The sequence below is a fragment of the Plecotus auritus genome, assembly GCF_963455305.1.
Source record: "Plecotus auritus genome assembly, chromosome: 8".
In the NCBI taxonomy this organism is placed as follows: domain Eukaryota; kingdom Metazoa; phylum Chordata; class Mammalia; order Chiroptera; family Vespertilionidae; genus Plecotus; species Plecotus auritus.
In genome coordinates, this window is record NC_137782.1 from 85947501 (window position 1) to 85973876 (window position 26376).

A 26376-nucleotide genomic window follows, 5' to 3' on the forward strand; every position below is an offset into this window, starting at 1 on the left:
TGAGCGGGCGTAGCCTCGTTTCCTCTGGAGCGCTGGCGGGTTAGGACTCAAGCAGATACCAGACCTATAGAGTGGGCTTTTGCGGACCTCAAAACCTAACCTGAGACTGGGGAACCCTTTAGGACCCAGGGGAGCCAGGCGGTAATTCCCCGTCCTCCAAGTCCCCAGTGGCGCTCCCCTCCCCCAGCCTTTGTCGCCCTCACATTCCCAGACACCAGCCAAGAGCCTGGGGCAAAGTTGGCGGCCACCTTTGCGCGGGGAAGTTCCCGCCTCCCCATCCTCCTCCTCGCTGCCATCCTCCCCTGGAGTTCCTGGCTGCTGTCTCCCGCTAGCGTGTCGCCGGGCTTAGCAACTCTAGCGACATGCCACAGGGCGCCCCTTGCCCAACCCGCCCGCAGGGCGCGCCCCGGGCGAGTCTTTCCGCACCCTGCCCTTCTGCGGGGGGCTAGAGGGCCGGGCTTCGCCCCGTGGTGTGGCCCGGGAGCTCCCCGCCTGCCGGGCCGCGGCTGCTCTAGTACTCGCGGGGCAGCTGGGGGCGCGGGCGGCGAGCGCTGGGCTGGGAGCGGCGGGGTGGGGGGAGAGGGAGGAGAGACGCAGAGGGAAGCGGGGTGGGGTGGGGGAGGAGGAAAGAGCAGGGGAGCAGAGGATCAAAGGCGGGCGCCGCACCGCCCGGCTCCCGCCCGCTTGCTCTTTGGGGAGACGTACCGGGGGCCGCCTGGACGCCTTAGCCGGGTCACCTTGCCCCGGAGGTAAGTCCCACCGCCCGGGCAGCGCCGGCGGCGGAGGGGCTGGAGGGAGCAGGGCGGGGGCTGTGGGCGGGTGGCGGGCTCCGGAGGCAGGCCCCGGGAGGGAGGACGTCCTGGCTCCGCCTCGGAGCGCGCAGAGCAGGCGGCGCAGCGCCCGCGGTGAGTCGGGGTGGTCGTGGTGGCGGGACCTGTGAGGCGCGGGGTCGCCAGACAGGCGGAGAGAGCAGAGCAGGCTAGCAAGATGCGGAGGAAGGGGCCAGTGCTGTCGGCTCCGGCTGCGGCTTGGCGCCTCGCCATCCCGGGCGCCCAGGATGTGGAGGGCTGCCGTGCAAAGTCGGTGGGAGCTAGTGAGCAGACCTGGGAGCGCAGCGGAGCGGGGCTGCCCGGGCTGTGAAGGCGCGCGCGGGCGTGGGCTCGGTGGGTTCAGGCGACCCCCTGGAGCGACCCAAAGAAGACCGGCTGGGGCTGGTGAGTGGGAAGCGGCGGAGCTGGGGACCGAGGTCTATTTGGGACCGGAAAGCGGGCTTCGATTCACAGAGCGGAGGGGGAGAGGAAGGCGAAGGTTCGAGCGCTGTGGCTGGGATCTCCCAACAGGCGACCAGGACGGGGACTCCCGGAGCCCCTCGCTGCCGGGAAGAGCAGGACGGGCATCCGTGAGCTGCCTGCTCCCTGGCAGCCGTGGCGGCCCGCAGCCCCGCTAACCACCAGCCCAGGAGCGGAAAGAAAAGCGAGTGGATTCGGGTTTTTTTTTGTTCAAGTTCGTCTCGATTTACCTAAGTCTGATTTTTACCTCTTCGTGCGCTCTCCAAGCCACAGAGGGAGGAATGGATTGCCGGCAGAGTTGGGCACTTTAGGGAAGGGACTTTGAGCTCTGTTTTTACAAGATCCCAGTAGAATGGGCGATGGCTTTTCTGATGGACACAGGAAGGGGTCCTCTGGTCGCATTTTATTTCCTTCGGGGTCCGCTCGCCCACAGAGGCTCGGACTCCTGGCACCCACATTTCAGGTGCGCGAAGCCCTGCTGAGACGTCAGATGCGCTGGCGCCGCCTGGCCCCTGGCCCGCACTCACTGCCTGCGCTTCGGGCCACGTTCCGGGGTTTATTGGTGCAGACACTGGCCGAGGGCTTGGCCGATTTGGGAGTCAGGCTACGTTTTCTAATTAGAATCATGGTCAGGCCATAGGACGTGCACCCATGTTTGCATTACTGTTCGCCCCTCTCCTACTCGCCTGCGTGTTGAGTCAGAGTCCAGAGGGAGAGGCGTGCTGCGCAACCTGCAGCCTGTAGTGTTAAGCAGCCTGGTAGCAAACTGGGAGGAAGGAGCCAACTTTTCCTTGCTGAGGTGCCATTGCCTGGGCCAAGTCGTGTTGGCGCAGGAATGCGGTCTTCCAAGAGGAGTCTGACTCCCGAAATTCTCACAGCAGCTCAAGTGAAATGAGCCTCCAGGAGGGCAGGGGGCCGTCTGCTGTCCGTTCTGGCTAGGACACGAAGTAGGTGGAGCTGAATTTTCGAAGGAATTGTTGCATGCTGTGTGCCTTGCAATTGTGTGGAATGCCTTTCTGGAGATCAGACCACAGGTGCGGGGCCTGTGGGATGTGCGAGGAGGAGCCCTCCCTTCCTCCCTCCCTCCCTCCCTCTCTGTCACACTCTTAGGCTCCCTTGCAAGGAGCAAATGTTGATTTCTGGCTGATCTGGTGCTCTCTCCCATCAGGTCCCCACCGACTGCATGCAAATGAAATAGTCACAATCAACAGGAACTTGTTAAATAAAGGGAAAAATTGGGAAATCTACCTTTCAAGTTTTTTATTATGCAATATTTCAGTGGTACCCAAAGGTAGAGGGAATAGTACACTGAACCTCCAGTACACTGAACATCCCACCACCAAACTCATTCACCTTTTGCCCTCCCCCCCCCCCCCCCCGTGTTTACAGACCCTCCTCAGAGTTCTGGAGGCCATGTTTGCTGGATTAAAAATCCCGTGACAAGCTTATTTCACCTCCAAATGCGTCCTCGGCTATCTCCAGCTGATGACGTTACATTTTCATCTAACAGAAATGACTGCATGACTGCTTTAAAGTGTTCCATTAGAACATAGGTGATGTGAAAATAAAAATGAAGGCACGCCCCCATTTCCATTTTGGAGTAGAAAAAGAAAAGCTGCTAATATTCTTTGAGGCATGATTGGGGCGGGGGGAGGGGATTAAAAGAAAGGGAAATCCAGATCCTGAGAAAAAGAGACATTTGAAACAATATAGATTTACATAACATTTGATGTGCAGTGGATACACAATCTAGTTGAATCATGATAGGCAAAATAACTTTTTTTTTGGTAGAAATTTTAAAAATTACTTCAGCGATAACAAGCAATTAATTTCATCCACATTTAGCATGACATAATAGTGCTACACTGGACTTGATGCAATTTTTCTCATGTAGCTCATTTTTTTTTCTGGGAGTTATTACTATTATATGAGAATAAAAAGATATTTTCTTATGTAAGTAAGTTTCCTATCAAAGACACTTGTCAGTGCTATTCTGAGGTTTTGAAGAGTAATCAATATTTCACCTCTCAGAAAACATTTGGTCGTCACACTGGTCACATCACCTCTGGAGAGACCCTCTACTCACCCAAAATTGATTTCAAATGTGGTTTCTGTTGTTGGAAAATAGCATGGAGAAGGCCTTCTGGGACAGTGGGAGGGTGACTCCTACCCTCACACACCTACATGGCCCCCTTCCACCCTGCACACCTCTGCACCTTCATTTATATAAAAGCTGTTCCTAAAAATTGCCAGTGACATTCTTGGAGGATTCAGCCAGACTACTGAATACCTTTATAAGGTGCACTACTTAAAGGCATCGTTAGCTAATCTTTTGTAATGTGAATAACCATCCTGTTAGTGAGCACTTTTATAAATCTTTCTCCTCCTAAATAAAACCACATCTTTCCATGACACCAGCATGACCCTGACCCCTCACTCTGTCCTTTGCAGGGTCCCGTGCACATTGGACATTCTCGTGTCCAACACAAACTGATTACAACCTATAGTTTGAACAGACTTCAATTTACCAACAAAATTCTTGAATGAGTGGGCAAAGGTGGCAAGACTTGAAGAATGGAGTGTTCATTTGTCAGCAGCAGCAAAAACAGAGGGACTGGGTAGCAAACCAGTCTGTTTTTCTTTCAATGGAAAGTCATAGGGCTGTTTTGTGGAAACACGATGATATGAGGTGATATTGGAGCATAGCTTTTGACCCAGCATCATTACACGGCAGTCATTGGGTCAACATATCAAAAAAGCAAAACAATAAAGACATTCAAACATTAAATATTCAAAACATTAAAGATAGGCTCACCAAGTTCCTGCCCATGTCACCAGAATTGGAATGCAGTAGTGGTTTTAACAAATGTGAGTGTTCAACATTCTCTGTGCAAGATACTTATACATTTCACATTATTCCTGAGAGTTCATAAGTATGTGTTTTAAAGAGGAGCTGAAGTAACTCAGGCGTCAGACAATAATGCAGTGCCCTCATTGTCCCCTCAGGCAGTATACTGGATTTCAGCTGGGAGTGGGGGGAGGAGGAGTGAGGGAGACACATTTGCTGTTTTCTCAAGTCCATGACTGCCCTTCCTCCCCACGGTATTTTCTCACTGTGCCTGTGAGAAGACTTAGGTTTCAAACTCTCAGCTCTGCTGCTTGCTTGCTGAATGATCTTAGATCCCTTAACTTTCCTGAGATTGTTTCTTTTCATCCATGTTCTTTCCAGGATTTTGAAAACGAAATATATATGGTTGTCACAGTTTTTTATATGGGGAGGACGATTGAGAACATTTTAGTGTGTCTTAATGGAATGTTTCCTTTGTATTCCCCATGGCTCTCTGAGAACAGAAAAAGAGCTCAGGCCCTTCATTGTACCTGTGTCCTACAACTCCTTGTCGGCAAGAGGCAGGGTAAGGACAGTGTGTGTACGTCCCTGTAGGTATGCATTCTCACGTAGGAATGGTATAGACATTCGTGTCTGCTAGGGCTTAAAGGGAATGTATAGGAAAGGCTTATGAACAATATCTTTGACACAACTAAATTTAACACAACAAAACTTAGACTCAGATCTCTCTATATAAAACTCTAATATGCAAATAGACTGAACGGTGGAACAACAACCGGTTGCTATGGTGTGCGCTGACCACCGGGGGCATGCGCGGAACATGGCAGGCATCGGCAGCAGCGGGCAGAGCATGGAAGATAGTGGGTGTCGGCTGTGGCGGGATGGTGGAACAGGTGAGCAGGGACAGCCAGTTGCTGTCATCAGGGTGATCTTCTGGTGGTTACTGAAAATTCTTTGCTCCCGTGCGCTGCAGTCTCACCCGGCGCTCGCACCCACTGCCAGCGCCAGAGCCACCGCTTGCACCCACTGCCAGCACCCGGCACTGGCCCCGATCACTCAGCTGCTGGCCGTGATTGCCCCTCAGGGCTTCTCCACCTCCCCCTGCTCCTCAGGGTCGATCAGGGCAGCAGCTGCCGCTTGAATTTGCTGCTGGCACCGGCCCCAATCGCTCTGTGTCATCAGCGGGTGCGAGTGGGGCTGATGCCATCAGCATGTGGGAACGGAGGCTGCAGGAGCAGGGCTGCCATCAGACAGGGGACCAGGGGACCCGGGGCCACAGTGGGAGGGGCAGGGCGGGGGCGTGGAGGATGGGCCGAGACCCATCGCAGCCTCACAACCCACAGTTCCTTTCAAGGTGCATGAATTCATGCACTGGGCCCCTAGTAACATTATAAAATTACACAATGCATGTTCTCTAGGGTACAATAGTATAAAGCAGATAATCAACAAACTACAAAGAACCATTATTTATAATACCATTATAACCATTATTTATAATGATGATTTAAGTTACAAACTTTGTTTAGATCAAAAATTCTAATCATCTTAAACCATTTCATGATAACCTGTTCAGTTATATAAAAGAACAAAAACAACAACAAATAATTATTGAGACCCAATATAACTGTTAAGTAATACAACCAAGAAACAACATACATATGTGGGAAATAATAAAAAAAAAGCTGCAACCAAAAGCATACTTCAGATCAACCCAGGGGACACTTTTACTTGCATAAAAATAATTTATCTAGGAATTCAGTTAATGTTATTCGAGAGAGACGGGGGATGGTGCTCTTGGGGTTCAAATCAATGTTCATTGTGAAACATTGTGAGTTTTTAGTTTGCCAATCAATTCTTGTATTGATCACAGGCATTTTTAAACTCAGGTCCTGATAATGCTGTAAGGAGAGAGCAGGTATTTCCTGATTGCAAGTTGGGTCTTTCATCAAAGGCCCAATTAGTTTATGTTCATAAAAAACGATTGCTTCTCAAACATTTGGCCTCATTGGGTGACTGCTTTCAAAAGTGCTTCCACCTGTTACTTCCTTAATCTTTCTCTCCATCAGGAAATATCAGTAACCAAAAAAACCAAACAGACATTTCAGGCAACTAGAACCATAAACGTTTTATTTCACTGCCTCAACTTTAAACTGAAGATACTTCAGAAAGAGAAAAATATCTTAACCTCAAATATATTGGGGCTTCACAACCCTGCTTATGGAAGCAAAGACAAAAATGTTACATGAACTTACATTTCTGCCCTGTGTACAAGATGCAGTTTTAAACTTCTTTTTATGATTTTGGTCCTCACACCTTAGTGCCACAGGCTCACAGTTGGTACAGGTGTTGGGGATATGGTTTGCTTCTGAGGGTTCTAATGGGATTAAGTCCTGGGACAGGGTTGGGAAATGCAGTGGCTCTGCCAAGGGTGGACTCAGGATCTGTTAGCATGCGAGGGGACCCTGAGAATGCTCAGCTCTTCGTACCAAAGATTGCTATCAATTCTTCTCTTATTTGCAGTGAGTAAATTGCCTTTAAATAGAGTACGTATTTCTGTCACCAACCTTAATATCTGAAGTCTCAGACTCGGCCTCTTCCCTCAGGTGTTTCCTTTAGAAGGACCTTATCCTTACCATTTGGGATAATGGTGCTGCAGTGAGGAAAGTTGCGATATCACAGGTTAACAGTGTGCACTGGGACTGAGATACATCTAAGCACAGGGTCTGGCCAGTGCTAGTAGCTCAACCCTTCATCTTTTTTATTTAAGAGCCATTCGTCTACTCTAGATATCCCATGCAGCCTCTTCACCCTGCGTGCACGTGATCAGGGTTATGACCCTGCACTCGGCAATCATACCACACTCCCCGCCTAGACTAGACATGCTTACACATGTCTCTTGCCTGTAAAGAGCCTATCTTCATTTTTTTCTCCCAATTCCTTTCTTTCCCATAGTGCCCTTTGGTACAAGCAGTTCAGCAACAAAGACCTATGAGTTAATTAATTAATGTGCATACTATTTAACAGTTATTCTTTAATACACTAAACCCAGAGACATAGCACATTCATATCAGTACTCTGACACAGCACAGTACTCTCAAAGCCACTTTTAAATAAAGGGAAATAATCTGTTCTGTTACTTCTAAATTTTCTGCCTTTAACTCTCCTGATTTTTTTTAAGCTATGGATGTAAGGGTTCCACCTTTACACATGGGGCAACCACTTTGTTGTTCTCCATGATAACATTAGATCATCAAGTAAAGCAAGCTGAGAGGGGGCACCTGGGCATGGTCATGAGTCTCCGAACTCAGCGACTGGCGGAGGTGGAGCCCAGACCAGCAGGGAGGGCCTGGGATGTGAGTCTCTGTTATGACCCTCCTCTCTTTTCTCTCTGAGCTCCATGTGTCTTAGGTGCCAAGGAAGTGGGGGAGGGGAGCCATGGGCTGTAGAGGCTTTAGCTTCAGTGGAAACTGAGGTGTGGTGAGGGGAGGGGTGAGTAATGCAGAGACTCATGCAGATGTTAGTGCTAGTGGAGGCCTGGACAAGGAATGGCCTCACTCCTGCACAGCTGCGGGTATTCCAGATGACAGGGGTCTGGCCTCTCAACACCTACCACATGGATGCGTGCTTCTGGCCTTCCTGACCTTGGGATTTGGCCCTTGATCCTGGACATGGATGCCACTCCATGTGTGGTGGACCTCTACTCAACATCCTCTCTTGGGTTGAAGCTGTTGTACTGCCTTAAGTCTTACAACAAAGCCAGCCTGGTTCCATTCAAAGGGTGGTCCCACCCTTCTAGTACTGGGTAAAATGGAGGTGAGTTAATGAATTTGGAGAAGTAGAGTGATCCATGTTTGAAGGGCCAGTAAAGCTTTCATGGCTTGTTTGTAGCTTGTCACAAAGGTTATTCAGGAAAACCAACAGAAGCTTCTACTGTTGGTGATTTATTGCATTATCAGTGTATCTCTCCCAGACCAGAAGGGAAAAAGAAGAACAAGGAAAGGGAAGGGGAAGATCCAAATGTGTGTATTATTCCATTTGATTCCCTCAGCAATCTCTTGAGAATGTCCCCATGTTACACTTGATGGGACAAGACCCAGCAGGGTTTCCTAACTTGTTCTGTGATCTTTTACCAGAGGAAGGGCCTTGGTACATGGACCCAAGTCTTTAGGGTTTATTTGTTTTTGTGTTTGTCTCTAAAGTTCATGTTTGCTCACCTACGGCACTCAGTTTTCTTGGCATTGCTAACACATGGCATAATGCTGCGGACAATGACATATGCTGTGCAATAATAGTTAGACAGTTGCAGACAATTCTATTTTGCAATAAAGTCCAAGTAGGACAAAATGTAATTAGGTAATTTCTTCATCTGTGTTCTTTGGTGCTTTCCTTAGAGGACAGCATCCACAGCAAATCAGCAAACTGTGACCCTAAGTATGGGTGAGGGGAAAGCGAGGTTGTAGGCCAAGCCAGAAAATTATGCATCTAGAGAAGTCCAGGATAACAGAAATCTCCTGGAGGACATATAGCAATCAGAGGGGAAAACGCTTTTCCTCTAACATTTATTTCCAGACATCTATAGAGAATACCAAAGTAAGGCAACCAGGAAGGCCTCCTGACAGTGTGTTCCCATCTTGTTGTTAGCTTAAAACTTTTCCAGATGATGGAAATGTCCTTTGTCCTTGGACACCGCCCAGAAATGCTGGTCTTCCTGGAATTTGAATTCAGAGCTTTATATATTTCAAAAATATATTTTGGTGAGTTGGATTCTGCCCTTTGCTGACATCTCTCCTTAATACTAAGTTGGTGCATTTCTTAGAAAAGAAAGATGCACTCAGTTTCTTGGGAACATAAATCAAAGCGACGTAGTTTCTACCAGAGTAAGGCTTGGCCCTGGAGAATGTCTTGAGAGCACAGCCCTGACCATGTACTTCCCTCTTCTCTGAAGCCTTCTTCCCAAACCTGACCCTCTTTGGATTCTTCCCTGTCAGAGTGGGGGGAACCTCGTAAGCCCACTCTTTTCACACTCTGCATACTCTGACTAACTGAACTATCTTATGGCCTCACTTTAGGTTGCGACTTACTAGGTGTACCAGTTAATAATGCGGATTTTTTTCAATAGATGGAGTTATACATATGTTGATATATATGCAATTTGATATGTATGATATTTTGTTGTATCGACAACAAGCTTCAAAACTTCATATGTCAAATTTGCTGAAGGTGTTAACATCAAAGATATTTTTACACTTAAAAATGTTGAATTTCTTGCCAAAAAAAAAGAGCATTTGTGGGAATTTTTAATTCATTACTTTATTTTGAAAAGTGCTGCTAAATACTTCACGAAGCTTATGGTGAACATGCTCCATCTCGATATACTTGTGAACACTGGCTTAAATGCTTTAAAAGTCATGATTTCGATGTGAAAGACAAAGACATCCAGGTCAACCGAAAAAGTTTGAAGACCAACAATTACAAGCATTATTGGATGAAGATGTGTGTCAAACTCAAAAACAACTTGCAGAAAGATTAAACATTGATCAGCAAACAATTTCCGATCATTTACAAGCAATGGGAAAGATATTAAAGGAAGGAAAATGGGTGCCACATCAACTGAACGAAAGCAAATGGAAAACTGAAAAGTCATCAGTAAAATGTTGCTTCAACAGCACGAAAGAAAGTCTTTTTTTGCATCAAATTGTTACTGGCGATGAAAAGTGGATTTATTTTGAGAATCCCAAACGCACAAAATCATGGGTTGATCCAGGTCAACCATCAACATCTACTGCAAGGCCAAATTGCTTCAGAAAGAAAACAATGCTCTGCATTTTGTGAGATCAGGAACGTGTGGTGTATTATGACCTTCTAAAATCAGGTGAAACCATTAATACTGATTGCTGCTGACAACAAATAATCAATTTGAAACATGTTTTGATCGTAAAATGACCAGAATGTTCCAGAAGACACGGCAAAGTAATTTTGCTTCATGATGACGCACCATCACACACTTCAAAACCAGTTAAAGACATGTTAAAAAGATCTTGCCTGGGAAGTATAAACCCACCCACTGTATTCACCAGACCTTGCTCCTTCAGATTACCACTTGTTCTGATCAATGGCACAGGCACTTTCTGAGCAGCACTTCAAAACATATGAAGAAGTGGAAAATTGGGCCTCTGAATGGTTTGCCTCAAAACAAAATAAGTTCTATTGGGACGGTATGCACAAATTACCTGAAAGATGGGGAAATGTGTAGCTAGCGATGGACATTACTTTGAATAAAGCACTTTTGATGTTTCTCTTGAAATTATTGTGTTTTCTTTCATTACAAAATCCGTTATTAACCTATACACCTAGTATATGCAGCTAGCTTCCAGATTTCTTTCCCTATACCTAAGCCCTCCTAAGACTCAGCCTTGTCTATCCACATGCTCCCAGCATCTTGTTGGGTGATCCCTGGGGCATCAACCTCAGAGAACTTACTCTCTGTCTTCCTCCCAAGATCCTCTCACCTCCTGCCCATACCCCTTTGTCTGGTGAGGACACACAGTAACCCCAATATCCACACCTGAAAACTGCTCACCTCTTAACTTAGACTCCTACCTAATTGCTTCCCTAAATATTTTTACCTCTCCCCTCCATCGTTTCTATCATTAGCCCCATGTAGACACCCATCTCTTGTCAGATTCTCTCAGCATGCTGCAGGTCTCCTTACCTTCCTTCTTGTGCTTCTCACCTCTGTTCTCTAGGACTGTTGGAAGAGTGAGCTTTCCAAAATGCAGATCTGCTTCAGTGACTCTTCTCCTGAACCTCTCTTTTGGCTTCCCATCTCCCATGACATAGGACAGGCTTCCTATGGAGGATAACAGGCTGTTTACGATAGTCCTGCCTATACTCCAACCTCATCCCTACTTTTTAGGTTCCCAGAATACTCGGAAAGTCCTGCCCACAAACATGTACAAATACTATGTGTGGACACGTCACTGCTTTCATGCCTCTCCCTGTATTTGGTTGCTAACCCTTGTTACTTTACTTAAAGGTTTAGCTTGGCAATCCCCTCTTCCTGGCATCCTTTCCTCAAAGCTCAGTGTCCCCAATCTGGGTGTCCTTCGTACCTGGACCCACCCAATGTCCTGGTGTTAGCAAACAATCAAAGTATGAAATATCCAGAAATAACTTTGGGGATAAATGTGAGATCTGCACAAAGTAAACTGCACATTTTTACTCATGGAATAAGAGAATTTATTGAATAAATGGAGAGAAACACCATGCTTCTGGATAGGAACACTCAAGAGTAACAAGATATTATTTTCACCAAGTTACTTTGTAAGGTAAATGCTTTTTCAATCAGAATCCTAACATGATATTGCCTTTTGAACTTAACAAAATAACTCAAAAGTTTATATAAGAATAATCAAGATATGATGCTATTTTTTAAGTGAAGAGGAATGAAGGAGGATTTTCCCTACCAGATAAAAAAGTCAAGCATTAAAACTACATTAATCATCCTCAAACCAATTAGGACATCTATGATCAAAAAAGAAAAAAGGGAAATAAGAAGTTGGGAATATGTTGAGAAATTGGAGCTCTTATGCACTGTTGATGGAATTGCAAAATGATGTAAATGTTATGGAAAACAATTTGGAGATTTCACACACCAAAAAAACGCCCCCCCTCAAAACAAACAAACAAACAAACAGAATTACTAGATGATTCAGCAATCCCTTTTCTAGGTATAGATCCAAAAGAATTGAAAGCAGAGTCTTGAAGAGATATTTACACACCCATGTTAATAACAGCATTATGCACAATAGCCAAGAGGTGAAGGCAGCCTGTATGTCCACTGATGGATAAATAACATGTAATATGTACATACAAGAATATTACTTAGCCTTAAAAGAAGTAAACTCTGACACATGCTGCGACATGAATGAACCTGGAGGACATTGTGCTGAATCAAATAGTCCAGTCATAAAAAGTCAAGTACTTTATGATTCTACATATATGAGGTTTCTACACAGGTAAATTCATAGAGACAAAAATAGAATGATGGTTAATTGGAATTGGGGAGAAGGAGGAAAGGGTAATTGTTTAATGCATTCAGAGTTTTACAAAATGAAAAAGTTCTGAAATTTCTCAACAAACAAAATTGCAGGACCAGATGACTTCACTTGTGAATTCTACCAAATATTTAAAGAATAATTAATACCAATTCTTCTCAAACTCTTCCAAAAAATAGAAGAAGAGAGAATACTTCTAAACTCATTTTGCAAGGTCAACATTGCCCTAATATCAAAACCAGACAAGGACACAATCTTACCTACCTAATAATAGAGAAACATGTAAATTGACCTCCGCTAGGCCCACAGCCAATCAGAGTGAGTATGCAAATTAACCCATCAAAGATGGCGGTTAATTTGCATATATCTGGGTCCTGGGAACCTCCTTGGCACCCAGGTCACCCCCAGCCGGCCATGGGGGGGCAGGGGAAGCCTGCAATTGGAGGGGTGGGGGGGTGCCCACTTCCCAAGCCTAAAGCCTGGGGAGGAGACTTTAGGCTGGGAAGGGGCGGAGCCTGCAACCAAAGGCAGACCATCCAGAACTCAGTGCTGGGTTGCCCAGCTGCAGCCTGGCGACCCAGCACTGACTGCCCAGGTGGCTGAGACCCAGAAAGTGAGTCAGGGTCTGATCTGCAGCCTCAGTGGAAGCTGTTGATCAGTGTACTTACCTCTCTCTTTCTCTCCCTCTTTCTTTCTGATCTTCACCAGCAGCCAGGCTTTTCTTTCTCTCCGGGCCTCCACTGGGGCTACTGTTAAGCCCTGCCTCTTTGATCAGGCCCAGAGATAGGCCTGGAGATGCTGACTGGCATAGGAACCAACCAATCAGAACCAAAGGTGGGTGCTGTGGGGACCCAATGGCTGTCTAGGAGGTGGAGCTTTTGATGCTGACTGGCATAGGAACCGACCAATGAGAACCAAATCTGGGTGCTGTGGGGAGCCAATGCCTGCCTAGGAGGCGAAGCTTTTGATGCTGGCATAGGAACCAACCAAATTGGCCAGCAGAGGAGGGCAGTTGGGGGGCGACATCAGGCCTGCAGGAGAGGGCAGTTAGGGGTGATCAGGCTGGCAGGCAGAGGCAGTTAAGGACAATCAGGCAGGCAGGCAGGTGAGCAGTTAGGAGCCAGTGGTCCCAGATTGTGAGAGTGATGTCTGACTGCCATTTTAGGCCCAATCCCAGGGATCAGGCCTAAAACGGCAGTCAGACATCCCGTAAGGGGTCCCCAATTGGAGAGGGTGCAGGCTGAGTTGAGGGAACCCCCCCTCCATGCACAAATTTCATGCACCAGGCCTCTAGTAATTAATAAAATTACAGGCCAAGATCCCTGATGAACATATAAGTAAAAATACTCAACAAACAAAATAAAGTAAAATACTCAACAAAATATTAGCAAACTGAATTCAACAATACATTAAAAGGATCGTATACCATGATCAAGTGGAATTTATTCCAGAAATGTAAGGATTGTTCAACATCAGTAAATCAATCATTGTGATTGAACCACAATAACAAAACGAAGGCTAAAAATTATATGCACCTTTCAATAGATGGAGAAAAGCATTTGACAAAATTGAAAATTCATTTATGATAAAAACTCAACAAAGTGGGTACAGAAGGACTGTACTTTAACATAATAACGACCATATATGACTGCCACAGCTAACATCATACTGCACGGTGAAAAGCTTAAAGCTTTTTCTTTGGGATCAGGAACAAGACAAGGATGCCCACTCTCACTAATTTTATTTAACATAATATTGAAAGTCTTAGAGTAATTAGGCAAGAAAAAGAAATAAAAGGCATCCCAATAAGAAAGGGAGAAGTAAAATTGTTACTACTTGCAGATGACATGATGCTATATGTAGACAAACCTAAAGACAACCAAAAAACTGTGAGAACTAATAAAGTCAGTAATGTTTCAGGGTACCAAAATTAATATTAAAAAAAATGTGTTGTTTTCTGATAGTTTTAATAACCTATCATTTTGATCAAAAATAATACTGCCGGGAGAGAGAAACCAAGATGGCGGCATAGGTAAACACCGAAACTGCTGCCTTGCACAACAATTCCAAAACTACAACTAAAAGACAAAACGGACATCACCCAGAACCACAGGAAAGCTGGCTGAGTGGAAATTCTACAACTAGAAAGAAAGAGAAAAGCACACGGAGACTCAGAGGAGCTGCAAAAGGCTGAGGTATGGAGACGCGTGCAGAGAGGACTGGCGGCTGAGTGCGTGGCTGGCTTTCTCAAGCAGGAGGGAGATGGAAGCTCCCGACTGTGCTGAACTCCACTTCAGGGCGAGACCCTGGGGACCCAGACTCATATGGGGGGAATCTGGACTGTCAGGAAAAGAGAAAAGCACACTGAGACTCAGGGGAGCTGCAAAAGGCAGAAGTCCAGAGGCGTGCACTGAGAGGACTGACTGCTGAGTGCGCGGCTGGCTTTCTCAAGCGGGAGGGAGACAAAAGCTCCCGACTGCACTGAACTCCAGTTCCAGGCGAGGCTCTGGGGACCCAGACTCATTCTGGGAGAAAATGGACTATCTGGCAGTGGGCGAAACTCAAGGGCGACTTTCTCTCAGAGGTGCTTGCAGTGATTACCAAGGTACACTGAGACCCAGGGGCCTCATAGGACAGGGCTGACGGAAACCAAGGCTGTCTGCTCCACCCTGAGACTCCGCCCCATCTAAGCTGAGCACAGAGGCTTTTGTAATTTTGCAAGTCTTGTCTCATAAGGGTGTCTCCAGCACAGAAGTTCTCCCAGCGTAGACACAGCTGATCCTCACAGCCAATTGGTCTGGAGGGCAATTCTTCCCAGTGATACCAACAACAATCAAGGCTTAACTACAACAAGACTGTGCACACAGTCCACAAAGGGGTGCACCAAGAGTGTCCACCTCAGGTAACTGGGGAGGCTGAGCCACTGGGCCCTATAGGACACCTAGCACACAAAGCCACTCTGTCAACTCAGGGAAGCAGCCAAAATGTGGAGACAAAGAAACAGGTCACAAATGAAAGAAATGGAAGAAAGCAAACGACTGGATATAGAGTTCAAAACCAGGGTTATAAGGTTTTTCAAGAATTTTCTAGAAAAGGCCGATAAATTTAGCGAGACCCTCGAGGATATGAAAAAAGACCAACTAGAAATTAAACATACACTGACTGAAATAAAAAATATTATACAGAGACCTAACAGCAGACTAGAGGACTGCAAGAATCAAGTCAAAGATTTGAAATACAAAGAAGCAGAAAACACTCAACCGGAAAAGCAAAAAGAAAAAAGAATCCAAAAATTTGAAGATAGTGTAAGGAGCCTCTGGGACAACATCAAGCGTACCAACATCCGAATTATGGGGGTGCCAGAAGAAGAGAGAGAGCAAGATACTGAAAACCTATTTGAAGAAATAATGACAGAAAACTTCCCCCACCTGGTGAAAGAAATAGACTTACAAGTCCAGGAAGCGCACAGAACCCCAAACAAAAGGAATCCAAAGAGGACCACACCAAGACACATCATAATTAAAATGCCAAGAGCAAAAGACAAAGAGAGAATATTAAAAGCAGCAAGAGAAAAACAGTTAGTTACCTACAAGGGAGCACCCATATTATTGTCAGCTGATTTCTCAACAGAAACTATGCAGGCCAGACATGATTGGCAAGAAATATTCAAAGTGATGAATAGCAAGAACCTACAACCAAGATTACTCTACCCAGCAAAGCTATCATTCAGAATTGAAAGTCAGATAGAGTGTCACAGATAAGAAAAAGCTAAAGGAGTTCATCAACCCCAAACCAGTATTATATGAAATGCTGAAAAGTATTCTTTAGAAGACGAAGAAGAAGAAGAAGGTAAAGATAAAAATTATGAACAACAAATACATATCTATCAATAAGTGAATCAAAAAATAAGTGAATAATAAATCTGATGAACAAAATAAACTGGTGAATATAATAGAATCAGGGGCATAGAAAGGGAGTGGACTGACAATTCTTGGGGGGAAAGGGGTGTGGGGAGTGTGGGAAGAGACTGGACAAAAATCGTACACCTATGAATGAGGACAGTGTGGGGGGGGAGGTAAGGGCAGAGGGTGGGGTGGGAACCAGGTGGAGGGGAGCTATGGGGGGAAAAAGAGGAACAGTTGTAATAATCTTAATAATAAAAATTTATTAAATTAAAAAAAAGAATACTGCCTAGAAATAAATTTAACCAAGGAGGTTAAAGACATATTATGAAAATTCTAAGACAATAATGAAAGAAATTGAAGATGGCACATAAAATTGAAGGTTATGTCCTAGCTGGTTTGGCTCAGTGGATAGAGCATCGGCCTGTGGACTGAAGGGTCCCAGGTTCGATTCCGGTCAAGGACATGTACCTTGGTTGCGGGCACATCCCCAGTAGGGGGTGTGCAGGAGGCACCTGATCGATGTTTCTCTCTCATCGATGTTTCTAACTCTCTCTCCCTCTCCCTTCCTCTCTGTAAAAAATCAATAAAATATATTAAAAAAAAATTGAAGGTTATACTGTGCTCATGGGTTGAGAGAATTAATATTGTTAAAAAGTCCATACTATTTGAAGTAATCTATAGATTCTATGCAATTCCTATAAAAAAGCTAATTTCATTTTTGTACAGAAATAGAAAAAAAAAATCCTAAAATTTGCCTGGTACCACAAAGACCCCAAGTAGCCAGAGCAATCCTGAGCAAGATGAATAAAGGTGGAGACAACATGCCTCCTGATTTCAAACTATATTACAAAGTTACGGTAACCACAACAGTATGATATACGTATAAACCAGACTCATAGATATATGGAACAGGCTAGCGAGCCCAGAAATAAACCCAAACATATATGGCCAATTAACTTATGACATAGGAGCCAAGAATGTATCATAGGAAAGGACAGTTTTTTCAATAAATGGTGTTGAGAAAACTAAAGAGCCACATGTACTAGTAAAAGGATGATACTTTATCCCTATGTTATGCCATATGCAAAAATTAACTCAAGATGAATCAAAGATTTGAACATAAGGCCTGGAACCATAAGATTCCTGTAAGTGCCCTAACTGGTTTGGCTCAGTGGATAGAGTGTCAGTCAGCCTGTGAATTGAAGGGTCCTGGGTTCAATTCTGATCAAGGACACATGCCCAGGTTTCGGGCTTGATCCCCAGTAGGGGCTTTGCAGGAGGCAGCGAATCAATGATTCTCTGTAATCATTGATGTTCTCCTTCACCCTTCCTCTCTGAAATCAGTAAAAATATATTTTAAAAATAACATAAAATAAGATTCTGTAAGAAAACATAAGCAGTAACCTCCTTAACATTGTTGTTGGCAGTGATTTTGTTTTTCAATTTGACACCAAAAGCAAAAATAAGCCAGAGGTACTACATCAAACTTAAAAGCTTTATCACGGCAAAGGAGACCATCAACAAAATGACAAGACAACCTACCAAATGGGAGAAAATATTTGCAAATCATATATGCACTAAGGGGTTAATATCCCAAATGTGTAAAGAACTCATACAACTCAATAACACAAATTTTCCAGGCTTGCGTGACTCAGTGGTTGAGCATCAGCCTAGGAACCAGGAGGTTATGGTTTTATTCCCAGTCAGGGTACATGCCTGAGTTGTAGGCTCGATCCCTAGTGTGGGATGTGTAGGAGGCAACTGATTGATAATTCTCTCTCTCATCATTGATGTTCCCATCTCTATCCCTCTCCCTTCCTCTCTGAAATCAATAAAAATACATTTAAAAAACAAACAAAAAAGCACAAATTGCAAGTAAAAATGGTAAGAGGATATGAATAGAATTATTCCAAAGAAGACATACATGTGGCCAACAGGTGATTGCCATCACTAATCATCAGGGAAATGAAAATCAAAACCACCATGAATTATCACCTCACACCTGTTAGAATGGCTAGTATAAAAAGACAAGAAATAACAAGTGTTGGTGAGGAAGTGGACTGTTGGTGGGAGTGTAAATTGGTGCAGCCGCTTTGGAAAATAGTAGGGAGTTTTCTCAAAAAATCAAAAATAGGACTGCCTTAAGATCCAGTAATTCCACTTCTGGGCATTTATCTGAAGAAATAAAAAATGCTGAGGTCACACAGCTAGTGGGGCTCAGTGGTTGAGCATCGACCCATACACCAGAAGGTCACCAGTTCAATTCCTAGTCAGGGCACATGCCTGGGTTGTGGGGGCACATAGGAGGCACCCAATCAAATCCATTTTATGTTTCTCTTTTTTTTTCTCTCTCTCCCTCTTGCCTTCCCCTCTCTCTCTCTAAAAAAAAAAAAAAATCAATAAAAACATTTAAACAAAAACAACAGCAAAAGGCATACTAAGGCCTTCCAGGGGGCAGGATAAGGACCAGAAGTCAGAGGTCTGGGTACTAGGATGTGACATTTTTGTGTGGCCTCAGAATCTGATCTGTTCCCATGGTGGTAACTCACATCTGAGAAACTAGACAGATCATTTCTTGGATGGCTGTAGTTCTCTATTGCTGCATATAGATCCCAAAACTTGCCAGCAAGGAATGCTCACAGGTTTTGTGGGTTGGGGAGCCTGGAAGGAGCCAGCTGGGTGCTTCCAGCTCCAGTTTATCATTAGGTACAGAAAGAGGGTAGCCAGAGCTGGAAGATCAGGGAACTTGGGCAGTGTGGGGCCAGCAGGACAGCTCTTTGAAACCCCAGGAACTATCCATGTAGTCTCCACCTGGAATACATTGGACTTCCACATTATGGTGGCCTACAAGTACTGGATTCCCAAAATGGCAGCTCAAGGCTTCGGTGCTAGTCTTCTAGCAAAAGGTGCAAGCTGCATGGATTTTCCTGACATAGCCTCAGAATCACATGTCAACACTACTACCACATTCCATCAATTTACATGTGAGTCACAAGCCCACTGAGATGCATGAGAGAGGGCAGAGACCCCACCTCAATGAGGGTAATGCCAAGGCCACTTGTGGCATAGCTGTGGGATGGAAAATACGATATGGCACAAATACTAAAAAAATAATAATAATAATAAGACTCAGATTACATGCTTTACAGGTACCAAATACATGAAAGGTGAAATCTTTTCTCGTCAGAAAATGATTCACATCCATATTTTTGGTATATGGATTGTCCCATTGGTTCTTATTTTCTAATGTCAATATAAATTCTTAGTGTGTCAGATTGTTTCTCAAAAGTGCATTAGTGATTAATGCATTCTAGCCCTGGCCATTGTTCTTCAGTGGTTAGAGCATTGGCCCACACACCAAAGGGTCAAGGGTTTGAATCCTAGTCATCATCCCTGGTCTTGGTCAAGGTGCGTGTGGGAGGCAACCAATCCATGTGTGTCTCACATCTCTCACTCCCTCTCTTCCACTCTCTCTAAAAATCAGTGGAAAAAATATCTTCAGGTGAGGATTAACAAAAAAACTGAAAGTGCATTCCAGAGTGTGATGCTATGTTAGGTCCACAGTCAGAAAGTGGGGCAGATTAATAGTAGCAATTTTTGCACATTATATGGGTGCATTAGTTACTACAAGTGAATTTTAGATCTTAGGAATTTTGTTCAATTCCATCATTCTACAGTGTTTTCACTGAAGAAAAAGAAGAGAAAGGTGAAGCAAAATTGGAAGTTTTATGTCCTTGCATGTCTAATAACTTCTCCAGACTTATACAGAAATCAGTGACAACGTTGATTTGGATCTAGCTTTTTAGGTGTGTTTCTTTTTTTTCTTCCTTATTCATGTGCAAATTAGAAAGACAGGTTTAAGCAACTGTGTGAGTATATGAAATGAAACAGCAACAAATGATGTAAAAGCAGCATATAGGAGCTGAACTGTGGAGTTTTTTTCCCAAGGTGATAAAAGCCGTGGTCTGGGAGGTGCTAACTCAGGAGCTCAGTGGAGTCGAGTCGGCATCTCTACCATCTTCCTGGTTCCCAGATGCTGCTATAGCCTCAGACATCACATCTGAGATTAAGGCAAAAGTGGGAGAGATGAACAGAGCCCCCCAGAAGGCATTTGCCCACAGCTCTCTTTGGCCAGAGCTGTGTCTGTAGATACTCTTGGTTATAAGAAAGGCTCAGGTGAGGATGAGGAGTTAACTTTTAGCTTCTAGGTGAAGATGGGCAAAGGTGGGATCCTGTGGTGGGATCTCTACTCAGCCAGTGCTTATCATCCACCTCGCAGTGAGATGAGCACCAAGGCACATTATGAGATAGATGTGGGATGGGAAGACCACACTGTGTGTATTTGTGGACACAGAAGTGGTTTGCTGGTAACTCTGAAAGTGTGTATGGTGTGTGTGGGAGGGATGGCACACCTTGGGCTTGGGCCAGGGCCGCCAGGCAGAAGCCCTGGACTGAGGCTGAGCAGAGGTGTTTGGTTGGAATGAGCACACGCATCTCCTGGGAGCTGGTAAAATGCAGGTTCTGATGCAGTGGTCCAGGGAGGGGGGTCCTGAATTTCCACCAAGCATCTTGCTGATGTTGTTGCGTCCCTTTGAGGAGTCCAGGTTCAGTAGGTTCTCAAACTTGTTTGTAGAGTAGATTCATTTGGAGATATTGAAAAGTTGGTTCACATACAAATAATGAAAAGAATATAAATTGACTTGGGTCAATAATATTAAAGAAGCATCTGAGTCAGTGGTGCTTACTGAAGCATCTGTTAAAGCTGCACTCATCAAACTAATGCGCACACAAAACACCTGGGTTTTGCAGATGCAGATTCTAGCTCAGCTGGTGTGGGTGGGCGCTTGAGATCCTGCATTTCTAACCAGGGCCAAGTGATGACAATGCTGCTGGTCCCACCAGGCCACACTTTGAGCAGCCAGGTAGTAAAGGGCTGAGATGGTGGGAGAGGGTAGGGGGAGGCATGGAAGAAGAGGACTACATCTACTGACCCTGGTTTGAGCCAAAGAAGGGTAACAGCTGTTTTAGCTGAAGATGCCAACAGTGCAAGCTTGCTGACTACTCCAATACATGGTTTTATTCGCCTTATGTAAACTTACATAACCTGAAGTTGGCGTCAGAAATATAATATACTTAAAGTTTGTCTTATGTAAGACATATAAACACATTCTAGTGTCCCTTTTATTTAAACACTTAGAGGTAAAACAAAAAACACAAATGCTAGAGCTGGCAACTGCTGCGCCTCTGGGTTTATTGAGGTGAGTGTTGCAAGGACATGTAGATGGAGCCTAGGCTCCAAAGGCAGCAATCCATGGCCATCCTGAGCTCCCGCACCTGTTTACTTCTTGGCATGCAGTGGGTCTAAATAAATACACTAATACATATTACATACACATATAAACACACACATAATATGTGTATATGTGTGCATATGCATGCTTAATCTCCCTGCCTTGCCTCCTTCCTCTTGTAATAGTTTGCCCATGTGAAGTATGGTAGATTATTTGTAAACATGGGCTTCAGCAGTTCATTTCCCCACACACCCGCCTTTGCACTGTGACATTCCCACACATCCCGGCAAGAAGAGGAGTCCAGTTCACCCTGCCCCCCTTGTTTTTGGACTGGATGTGGTCCTCTTCTCCCATGCCTCCAAATGACTTTAACTAACATAGTGAAGTGGGGATGAAAATGTGCCGGTTCTGAACCCAGGCTTCATGAAGCCTTATGCACTTGAACTTGCTCTTTTGGACCTTGTCCACCAACTTGTGACAGAGCCCAGGCTATGATGTGTTTCTGCCAAGAGCTACCAATGCCAGTGGGACTGTCTTGTGCGCTTCAGACACAATGGAACCCCTCGTGCCTGGAGTCTCGTAAGTGACTCTAGGAGAGATCTTCTGAGAACAGAGCAGCCCAATTCAGCTCCACCTGCTGACCCAGAGAATTGTGAACAAATGAAGTAGCTGTTCTTTTAACCCACTAACTTTTGAGGTGGTTTGTCACACAATAGGTAATAATTGATACATATGGCTAGAAAAAGATTGAAAAAATAACTGCATAATTATATATATTCTAATGCTCTTGCAGAGAGGAAACTTGGGAAGTGTCTCAGCAAGGATCATTGAGTCCCTGTGGGAGATAAGGCCCCAGGTAAGCTGCTGGTTCACACTGAACCAGACCTGGAGAGCCAGACAGACATGTTTCATTCTTTAAACATACAAAGTGCTTAAAACAGTGCCTTACGAAGTAGCCTCCCTCATCAGCGTTCGATGTCTATTTGCGACCTAACTGTGGCTCACACTGCCTGGTGGTGTGTTGAGAATGCTAGACCAGATGGAGAAGCACTAAACGGGATGGTGATACATTATCTACCTCCAGCCTTTCTTTAGGCTGCGGACCAGAGACTGCAGTGACAAGCCGAAGAGGGGCAGGCTTCCTCGTCCTGAGACCCATAGATGTGAGCGCTAGGAGTCCTCACACTGGTTCCTGCCTAGAACAGATGAATCTCCATTTTTTTGGCCTTTGCTGAGAACCCTCTTTCTCAGGCAGGCCCAGGTGTCTTTATCGATGAGCTAAGTGGGACCAAGGGGTGGGAGTTTCACAGAATAGGAGTTAAATGTGGTGGAATCCTCCACCAGGATTCTCAGCTATTAACTGCTCCTGGACCTGCACTGCCCTTGACACCAGGCCTGGGCCAGGGCATTGCTGGGCTTCGGGGTGAAAGGTAAGGCATTGCTATGCTGTTCTAGATTGGGGCATTGATCCTTGAGTAGGGATTTTCCCATGTAATAGGTAAAAACCTTTTCCATGTTAGTCTTCATTTCTTCTGTAGTGACTCATGGTCTTGGCAGGTATAAGCTCCCTGTGGAGGCTGAGATTCCTGCAGGTGTCCTGACCTAGAACTGAACATCCAGCTTCTTTAAGAAGACAATATTCTAGACATATGAATATGAACATCACCTTCCCATCCCCATTTCTTCACATATACACACACCTAAACACACTCACATAGATACTGACACATATGGGTATATCCACTCAACACATTCACACTCACATGGGCCTACACAGACACACTAACACACATACACCGTGAATAGTAAACCCTCGCCTGTGAACTTCACTGCTGTAGGGAGCGCTCCTGGGAGCCTGAAGGGAAGTGAGCCACAGGGCAGCACCTTGGGACACAAGACAGCCATGTGCACCAAGTTGAGGATGAGACTTTCTGGCCACAGCTCCTGGACTGTATTCAGAAGCCTCATGGGATGTTTTGTGCCTTCACCAAGCAGCTCTCCCCACAGTGTATCTAAGCCTGTTTCTTCTAGCTGGTGGGATCTGGACGCAGTCTCCAGAATTGGGTTCACTGCCCCTGTGCCCATAAATAACAGCAGAGGGGAGGTGCAGAGGGAGGGAGGGCAGACCAGAGCCTGAGAGTACGAGCTGTCAGGAGAGGGCCATGGGGAGAATTTGGAGCCTTAGGCTTTTATAGAAGTAGATTCTTTCTGTGCTGCTCCAGGTATTGACTAGAGTGGTGGGTGGAAGGCAAATGGGAACTTTCCTGTTGTATTTGGTTCTTTGGGGAGGGTCAGTTTGTCTTCATGCCTGAATGAAGAGTACACAGATCCCAGTTCCCTGAGTACTTTATGTAAAGCTTGTCTTTGTGACTTCCTGATTTTTATTTATAAAGAGTTATTTCGCGCAAAATAGCAGTTATTGTTTTGCCTTTGAGCCCGCAAGGATGAGATTTGCTTATGGCATTTGGGAAACAGAGAGGCTGAGAGGAGGGGAAAACAAGCCATAGTAACTTGGGGAGGGATTGTCTGGGGCTGGAGAGGGAGTGGTATTGGAGTATAAATGGGGACTCTGGAATGTACCTGGGGACTCTGCAGTCAGTCTGCCCAAATTTGAATCCTGGCTCACCCCTTACCCTTTGGGAAATTATTCAAGTAATTATTCAATTATTCTCTGCGCCTCAGTTTCCCTGTGAATGAAGAGGGTGCACCAGTGCCTCTCCATGGTGTTGTCAAGGCAATTACATGAGATGAAAGATAGGCAGCTTTCAGTAGTGTCAGCCAAAGTGGGGTCCATCATGCAACAACTGATGCTAGTGTTTCCTTACCTGCATCCTTAACTGAGGTGAGCCCCTGGGAAATGGACTTGTCAGAATCCTTTGTCTAGGGCAGTGGTCAGCAAACTCATTAGTCAACAGGGCCAAATATCAACAGTACAACGATTGAAATTTCTTTTGAGAGCCAAATTTTTTAAACTTAAACTTCTAACGCCACTTTTTCAAAATAGACTCGCCCAGGCCATGGTATTTTGTGGAAGAGCCACACTCAAGGAGCCAAAGAGCCACATGTGGCTCGCGAGCCGCAGTTTGCCGACCACGGGTCTAGGGGATGAGGCGATGCTGGGAAGCTGGAAGGCCAGAGAAGGGGGTGACAAATGCCAAGTCATCAAACCATGTCCAACATTCTGTAGGCTTGGACCATCTGAGTGTGGCAAAGTCAGGGATGAAGCAAATCCCAGAGGACCTGGCCTAGACCAACCTTTCTGAGCCCATAGTGAGGTGCCACAGGGTCACAAAAGTGAAGTGCCCAGCACTTCTTTGTGGGTCTGACTCAGGTGGCAGGTGGGGGTTGGCCATTGAGAACTGGTACCAAGAGAGGGCAGATGGAACTATTAATGGGACCAAGGTCCTAAAACTCACAGAAAAGAAATTTTCAAGCCAAATGTGCTTCATTCACGGGCCCTGTGGATTTGGTGCTTAAGACACCAGCTAATTAGCTGAACTAATGTGAGTTCAGTTTCAGTCAGTTGTGTGAATTCTTTAAATGTACAAGTCATGACCAGTGGAATACCAAATGAAGCAAAGGAAAGGATGCCCCTTGAGATACAAGATCTGTACAGGCTGGGAAGAATACCATTTGCAGCCAGCCTGGAGAGAGCAGTATACTCATGGAGCCTTTGTGCAGAGCAAATCATGTCAGATCAGTGTAAACCCACACCCCACAGGTAGGCAGGTGCAGCATATTAAAAGGGTGAGCCTAAGATGCTATCACCTGGACGTTGTTAGCAGCTGATTTTGACAGAAGCTGGCCCACAGCAGAGCCAAGTACAGGGCTAGCAGTGAGTGACTACTGCATGAGGGAGGTGCTTTTGACATCTTTCCATGGTAGACCCAGGAATATTCCATCAACGATTCCTGAAGCCTGGGGTGAAGACAGACATCTCAGGAGTGGCTCCCAAGTGGGGATCCCACATTAACCTTTACACTGATCGAATGATGAAATAGGAAACCTAGTCATAATGACAAATGACATCAACTTGACAGCACTTTGAAGTATTTGAAAAAAAATGAGGGATATGTCATGACTGAAGACAGTTCAGTTCATTAACTCACTATGTCATAGCCATTGGGCACCTACTGTATGCCTGTGCTTTTTGGAAACACAATAAAATAGGAATTGTCATACCTTTCTTCAGGAATCTGATAGTTTCCTTTGATTCACGTACATCTTGGAAGCAAAAAACAAAAAGGTATAAAAATACAAGAAGAATAAGAAATACCAAGGATAGGTGAAGAGAGTAAAAATAGGGCTAAAATATACTATGTCATGAACATGTTATGAGTTACTGTTAACTTCCGTTTAGTAGATGGAGTATCTGGCAGGGTACAGGGGACCCAGCTGGGACCCTGCCCAGCTCTGTCTTACTAGAGAGTTATGCTTCCAAACACTGTACTTTTCTGCCTGCTGTGCCTGTGGTAGACCTGGGGCATCCACACAGGCACTGAGTAGAGACTTCTCTGTCCCTGGCCCTCGGGAGGTGCCCACCCCTTTTTGCTGGTTCCTGGTAGACATTACAGTTTCCTCTTGGGGTTAGTGCTTTGCGAACACTGAACAGAGGCAGCAACCCCCATAGCTCTGCTTTGAATGCGAGATCAGAGATGGGCATTCGCTAGACAGAGAGAGAGCTGGGCCAGGCAGGGGAGGGAGGAATAGGGTGTGCACAACACCGTTCTGTTGTCTGGTCTGAGAGATTTGCTGCTGACTACCATATTCCTGCTTGGGAGACTTTGGTAAACCTCCAACTTCCAAAGAAGAAACAATGTTTAACAGCCACACCCTTGCAGGATAAAGGACATGAATGCCTTGCATTTTCTGCAGAGAATGGGTTGAGTGAGGTTTTGCACAATCTTCCATTCCACACCACTGAGCTGGAAAGAGTATAAAAACAGGTAGTGTGTGCCAGGTAGGATTACTAAATATTGGACCTCT

The 26376-nt window shown here is 45.3% G+C and overlaps 1 protein-coding gene across 5 annotated transcripts in view; it reads left to right on the forward strand.

Moving 5' to 3' along the window:
* The first annotated feature begins 590 nt into the window (after positions 1-590).
* Positions 591-26376, forward strand: part of SYNDIG1 (synapse differentiation inducing 1) — a 158448-nt gene continuing 132662 nt past the window's right edge. Inside the window, exon 1 of one of the 5 annotated variants that reach the window (XM_080683899.1) lies at positions 591-749. The gene's annotated coding sequence lies outside the window, so the exon portion shown is untranslated. Of the gene's footprint in view, positions 750-824; positions 1215-1794; positions 2237-26376 lie in introns of those variants that run through there. The other 4 variants (XM_080683901.1, XM_080683900.1, XM_080683898.1 and 1 more) reach the window with 4 other exon arrangements.